This window comes from Heliangelus exortis, chromosome 1 (genome assembly GCF_036169615.1).
Source record: "Heliangelus exortis chromosome 1, bHelExo1.hap1, whole genome shotgun sequence".
Taxonomy (NCBI): domain Eukaryota; kingdom Metazoa; phylum Chordata; class Aves; order Apodiformes; family Trochilidae; genus Heliangelus; species Heliangelus exortis.
Window position 1 is genome coordinate 46441646 of NC_092422.1, and position 7567 is coordinate 46449212.

The following is a 7567-nucleotide window of genomic DNA, read 5'->3' on the forward strand; positions in this document are numbered from 1 at the left end:
TCTGCACACCTCTCCAGGTGAAAGCAAACTGTGCCCTGCATTCTGGTGCTATAGGTATAACAAAAAATGCATTAGCAATGTCAATAGTAGCATACCACCTGGCTGCCTTTGATTCCAGCTCATACTGAAGTTTAAGCATGTCCAGCACAGCAGCACTTAGTGGCGGTGTAACTTCATTTAGGGCACGATAGTCCACTGTCAGTCTCCTCTCTCCATTAGGCTTTCACACTGGCCATATGGGACTACTGAAGGGTGGGTGAGTCTTGCCGATCACTCCTCAGCTCTCCAGTTGTCAGATCAACTTGTGAATGGGGATCACAGCATCTCTGTTGGTGCGATATTGTGGTCAATGCACTACTGAAGTAGCAATTGGCGCCTGCTTTTTTTTGTAGTTTTCAACAATCCTACTACAAAGGATTTATCAGAAAGGCCAAGCAAAGCACGCAGCCATTCTTTGTTCTCAGTCTTTATAGCTGCAGTACCAAAGGACCACCAGTACCCTTTTGGGTCCATGAAGTCACCTCCCTCAAGGTAGTCTATGCCAAGGATTCACGGAGCATATGAACCAGTCACTATAGGGTATAAAATACTTACATTTTAAGGACAATATGATGCAGTTCTCAAAATTAACTTTGTTTAGCAATACCTCAACAGTTAGCATAGCCCAAATATCTGCTCTGTCTACCTCACATGCTAAGTAATGATCATCTTAACACACAGTTTCATTCATATGATACCACCTCATTTTGTACTTGCTTTATCATATAAAATGATTACCTGCAGCAACTAGAGTTCTTTGAGACAAGAAACAAAGATGTATACAAGAAACAAGGATGTATAACCTGGGAAATTATAAAGAATATGTGACAATATAATTTTGTTAAACTATTTGACAGCAGTAGGAACACCAAAAAGAAAATGAAAAAGAAGTGCTAATTATTTGAACCATACTACCTAAAAAACTTGTGTAAAATTTGTTTAAAAATATAATTTTTACAATAATCAAAGTAATTTGTAATTTAAAAAATATATATTTCAAACCTGTCAGAAAAAGGATTCCCAGATTAATTTCCATTGATGTTTCCACTCAAAATGTCTACTACCTATTAAAAAAACCCAGAGAACTCAAGTCCAATTATTTGAAACTTGTTGTCTGAAAATGACAAACAAAATCAAGGCAGCTCAGTAAGGATGTTGATTTCCCTGTGAAACTATTATTACGGTGATCACACATTTGAAATGGAAATCCTAATCAAAGAAGATTAGTAAAGTTTCAAGTGTTAAGGGCACTAATAATTATAAAACTTAGCATTTCAAAGGAAAGCAATTTTAGCTCTGCATAAGTCTACTTTGCATTTAGATTGCAAGCAAAAAATTTCCTTCAGTTCTTCAGAGATATTTGAAAATTCCTTTAAAAGAAATAAGTAACTTATTCTGGGGAATAAGGGATATATATTATTTGCCAATATTTTATTTTCTATCATGTTGTTTTCTTTTCACTAGGTTTCATTAATCCTACTCCCAGTAGGTGATCTTCTTGTAGGACAGTCTGTATACCTGAAACAGAGTAAATCTTACAAAAAGAGACTCATGTGTGGGCATTATTTAGGAAGTCATCAAGGATTTCAGATAAAAGAAATCTGTAGGAAATTATTAGTAGCAACTTGAGTAAGCAGCAGATTTACTTCATCTTTCTTGTTCCACTACATTCTGAAAATATATATTTGCAATAATTGTGCTTATAACATATGCACTGGTAATGATGTACCATTATCATAATTTTTAAGTAAAAAATGAAATCCTGAAAGTGACAAAAAGAGCACAATGTCTAAGAATTTCTCCATTATGGATTTTTATTGAGATACTATGAATTGTGATGGGTTTTGTGAGTTTATAAACTTGGAAGCACTCACTTTATTGTATCAGTCTACTTCTTGATTAAAAGATGAATTAAATACATTGCGTTGTGAAGTCTCTTTCTCTGGAAACATTCAAAACCCACCTGAACACATTCTTGTGTGACCTACACTAGATGATCCTGACCTGGCAGGGGAGTTGGACTTGTCCTGGTTTGGGCCAGGATAAAGGTGATTTTCTGTCTTGTACTTTTGCTTTCAGCTAAGTCTCCTGTAAGCAGTTGCACTTGCTGAAACTAACAGCAAGTTTCTCAGACAGTGTGTGTTTCTAGGACTGATAACTCTTGATGTTTATAGTTACTGCTAGAGACTGGTATGCAGAGCCAAGGCCACTGCTCAGCTCTGAGGAAAACATAAAGAGGTCCCACCTGCATCCCTCCTTTGGGGAGGAACGGACAAGATAGATGCCAGAACTGACCAAACAGAGTATTCCATCCCATATACGTCATCCTCAGTATAAATTTGAGGGATCACGAGGGCCAAGTCAGATTTCCTGCTTCCAGCTTCTGGCTGCCTGCCCTTCCTGCCTTTCCTGTTTCCTTTCCTTCACCCGGCATCCTGGAAGGATCCTGTCCATTCGTCTGCCAGTGGCCCTGATCCATGCCACCATGCCACCATATCTGTGTGTTCCTGCCTCTGGTTCCCAACTGCTGCCGACTCCAGGAGTCCAGCCTGGACTTTCCCAGAGCTGCCCTGCAGCCTCAGTGGTGACATGAGAGCTATTGGGGGAAAGGGGGGAGGAATGTGGTATCCATTTTCTTGTATATTTGTACATATTCAGTAATTTTTTCCTATTTATCATTACTGTTTCATTAAAGTTGTGTAGTTTAGTTTCCAACCCATAAGTCTCTCTCCCTTATTCTCTCTCCTTTCTTATCAGGGAGGAGAGAGAGATTAATAGAGAGCATCTGTTACTCAGTTTAATTGCCGGGCCAGTGTTAAACCATGACAGACTCAATAATCTCTCGAGGTCCCTTTCAACCCCGAGCATTCTGTGATTCTGTGAATCTGTGATTCTTTTATTCAGTCTATTCCATAGGACTATACATGTCTATCTAGTAACAATTACTGTTAATTTAAAAACAAATCCTTGCCTACGCTTGCTAGGCTAATGAGTTCCTACATACGTTTTCTATTACATGTGGGTTAACCACAAGGTGATTTCTTTTCTTTCTTGTACATATACATGAAAATACCAAACTTTTAATGCTTGATTTTGAAATTTTTTAATTAATATTACATAAAATTTTTAAGAAGTGAAAACAATATTTGTAATGATATAAATTTAGTGAAAATCAAAACAAAAAATAAAAATGAACACATCCTCACCCCTACAATGTATCACATTATTATTCTTTGATGTTTGACATATTCTGTGGTGTAAATTACTCATGTATATTGATGTCATAATATATTTCAACGTTTTATACACTCAGATAAAAACTGGAGTCTTCTTTGTGACTGAAGATTCCCCAAGTCATCACTTCATTGTCTTACACATTTTTAAAGAAAAGATATTACATTCATAACTTAAATTGCTGAAATAGCCTTTGCAATCATAACAATTGGAGAAATCTATTACTCTGGAAACATTTGTCTTTTTCTGGAGTTCACCAGTGTTAATAATCAGTCCCTTTGTTTGTTTTGTATTTTTATGCTCCCTCAAAAGTGGGAGGGAAACGGTCATCTACTCTCCTTCTGCAAGAAGTTATTCTTCACCTTTTTCTTTTGTACCTTCAGGGCTTCAGAGGCAACTTCAAGGAACAAAAGATCTTTTGAAGTTTTGTCTCAAAACAGATATCCAAACTATGTAATCATGAGCCTACAACTTAAATCCAGTGGAAAGAATCTTCAAGGCAATTTTTGACATTGCAGGTAGACAATCAAATCTTGAGAATAATGTCTTAAAAAAAGCTGAAAGCAAACTACAATCATATTTTATGAGGCAAACTGAATTCTTGCTACGACTATATTTGTTCTTGGTAACAAATGCAGCTGGATTTTCACCTAAAAAATTTTCAGACCCTCATTAAAGAAAACCCAAAAAACAGACCAACACATCTACTGCCACTTATTGTTTCTGCTGTTCAAAAAGGAGAATCTTGTGAGTACCCCCAAATAAAAAAATATTCTGCAATATTTCCAGCATTGCTGGTTTATTAAACTTTTCGATGGAGCATGAAAATCTTCCTTTTCATTTACTGCAAACAGTATTTCTGTGTCTCTGAAAGCAATACTTTATTGGACTGTATATTAAACTGTTTTCTAAAGCTGAAAATAATAATTGTGTATGCACTGCACACACTATCAATTTCAGAAAAAATATTTTTGTTGGTTTTCTGCTAGAATTATGCTAGTTCCTGAGTGAAACATTCAGAAAGATGAATTAGTGATAGAACAATCTTCTATATGCATTGAGTAACTTCTATTTTAAATGAGTGTTTTGATATAAACTGCATCAACCGGTTCAATAAGTAGTCTGTGAACCATGAATTACAAGGAAATCCTTCAGAAAAATACACAATTTAAGGAAAAGTCCCCTTTTCCACTAGGACAACTATGTATCAAGAATGTTTTCCCTGGAGTGTTATTTTATATCACAGACACTTTGGCAATGTCTGCCATGTCTATTAGAACATACATTTCCATGGCAAACTGAGGCCATTAACAAACCTACAGCACTTTTCCCAGCAGTCAGTGCATATGGGGTGCACAGGGGGCCAGAATCCTTCCTCAGAACTTAACAATGACAGTGGTGGCTTCTGAGATGTGTAGATGAAGGGAAATCACATTAAAAAAAAACAAAAAACAAAAACAAAAAACCAGAGCCCATAGAAAACAGTGGAATCACAGTCACCTCATCAGTGAAAAGGAAGAGCCCTGACCTGGCTGCCCCTAGGGCCACTGAGAAGAATGCTGGGATGGTTGTAACCAGCATTAGACTATCTGGGAGGGGTCAGTCAAAGAAGCTCTCCCCAAATTTCATTGCAGACCAAAGGGGTTATTTCCAATGGGGCTAAAGGACTCATTATGGTAAGCAGCTGAAGGAAGATTCTTGAATTGTACCTAACCCAGATGTGATGGGATGACCCCAATGTCTGGAGCTCTGTCTGGTGAGAGATAAAGAGAGAGACCAACAGAACTACAGGCAATTCAGTCTCACCTCTGATCTGGCAAGAACATAGAGCAAATCATACTGAAGGCTTTGCTAAGGAACATGGAAGATGACGAGCTGGTTGGTGGCAACCAGCATGGCTTCACCAAAGGCAAATCATGCCTGAAAAATTCAGTGGCCTTTTACAATGCTGTCACATTGTCAGTGGCCAAGGGAAGAGCAGCTGATGCTATCTGTCTATTCAGACCTTGGAATGGACTGCTCAGGGAAGTGATGGAATCGTCATACCTGGAAGTATTTAAGGAAAGGCTGGATCTGGCACTTAGTGCCATGGTCTATATGATGTGGTAGTTTTAGGTGATAGGCTGGACTTGACGATCTCAGAGGTCTTTTCCAGCCTCAATAATTCTGTGATCTATCTGTATTTGTGTGAAGAGTGTGGCACTGTCCCACAGGACATCCTGGTCTCTAAGTTAGAAAGGTTGATATTCGATTGATAAGGCACTTGGTGGATAAAGAACTGGCTGGTTGGTCACACTAAAAGAGTAGTGGTAGAAGGCTCAGTGTCCAGATGGAGACCAGTGATGAGTAGTATTCCTCAAGGGCTGGTACTGAGACTGTTTAACATCTTTGTCAGAGACATGGTCAATGGAATTGAGTGCACCCTCAGCAATGTCACTGATGAGACCAAGGTGCATGGTGTGGTTGACATGCTGGAGGGAAGTGGTGCCATCCAGAGAGACCTTGGGAGGCTTGAGAGGTGAGCCCATGCCTACCCCTGAATTTTAATAAGGCTCAGACCAAGGTCCTGCACATGGGTCAGGGCAATCTTAAACTCATAGGATTTGCAGAGAATGGATTGAGAGCAGCCCTGAGGAGGACTTGGGTATGTTGGTCAATGAGAAGCTCAACGTGAGCAGGCAATGTGTGCACCTGTATCCTGGGCTGCACCAGAAGAAGCACGGCCAGCAGGTCAAGGCATGTGATTGTCCCAATTTGCTCTGCTCTTTTGAGACCCCATATGGACTACTGTTCCCAGTTCTGGGTCCCCCAACACAAAAAAGACATGGAGATCTTGGAGCGAGTCTAGAGGAGGACCATGAAGATGATCAGGGAGCTGGAGCACCTCTCTTATGAAGACAGGCTGAGAGAGTTGGGGTTATTCAGCCTGGAGAAGATACGGCTCTGAGGAGAGCTTCTAGCAGCCTTCCAGTACCTGAAGAGGCCTACAGGACACCTGGGGAAGGGCTTTTTACAGGGAAATACAGCAATAAGACAAAGGATAATGGCTTTAAACTGGAAGAGGATAGATTTAAATTAGACATGAGGAAGAAATTCTTTTCCATGAGGCACATGAGACACTGGATAAGGTTGCCCAGGAAGGTTGTGGATGACACCTCCCTGAAGTTTTCAAGGCCATTTTGGATGGGGCTTTGAGCAACCTGGCATAGTGAAAGGTGTCCCTTCCCATAACAGGAGGGTTGAAACTAAATGATCTCTGAGGTTCCTTTCAATACAAACGATTTTATGGTTCTATGATGACAGGATTTTTAGGTCGTTGTGGCTATAAAGTTTTGGGTGGTTTTGTTTTTTTTTTTTTTTTGCGTTTTTAAATTATTTACACGAAGAGCTGTATACATTTGATGCTGATTTATATAGGGTTCTAGACTGTTCCAGATGCTAGATCTCTTTTTTATCATTAAGAACTGCCTCTCATTCAAAATTGTGTTTAGTGTTTTTTCTCTGTACTAATTCAATTAATGCTTTGTTCAAGCTATTGAATGATTTTGAATACTTTTATTTGGTGTTGGGACCATCTTGCCTTTTTTTTTTTCTTTTCTCTTCTACAAACACTTTTGTTTAACCCCATAATTTCCTTGAAATTTAAAATACAATATTGTTTCTGGTGTTTTTCTTCGTTAATGCTTTCTATGTGTTGTGGATATTTGTTTGGGTTGGGTTTTCTTTTTTTTTTTTTCTTTATTAAGAGTTCATAATTCAATAGATCCTATATGTATATATGTATATTTGTATATTTAAATTTGACTTTTTAAACTGCCTGTAATCTTTGTATCACTTTGACCTATATCACTGCCTTCAGGTCACGAATGACTGTTTTGTTGTTTTGATTCATCTTCCTGTTCTGTTCTGGCCTTAGCCCTTCAATATAGTTCATGCTGCATGATAATTTGTTACTATGTGAAAAGCTAGACATAAACTATGGCTGTGACAAATGCTGTGTAGTGGAATATTACCTTATTACTAACAAGCTGATGTCACAAGCAAGAATGAAAAACTCCTTTGTCTAGGCATACTGGAAACACTTACAGCTTCTTTATGGTTTTAATATTAACTCCAAGAATGTGAAACCTGACTTATTATTCTGGACTTTGGAAAAATTACCTGCAACTGCTATATTGTAGGTTACTCAAAAAGAAAAGACACCATTTTAAATCATTCAGCCGTAGGACATACAACAGCTATGTTGGATGTGTTGCACAAATGTTCTACAGTCTGACCTAAACATGTAGATGTA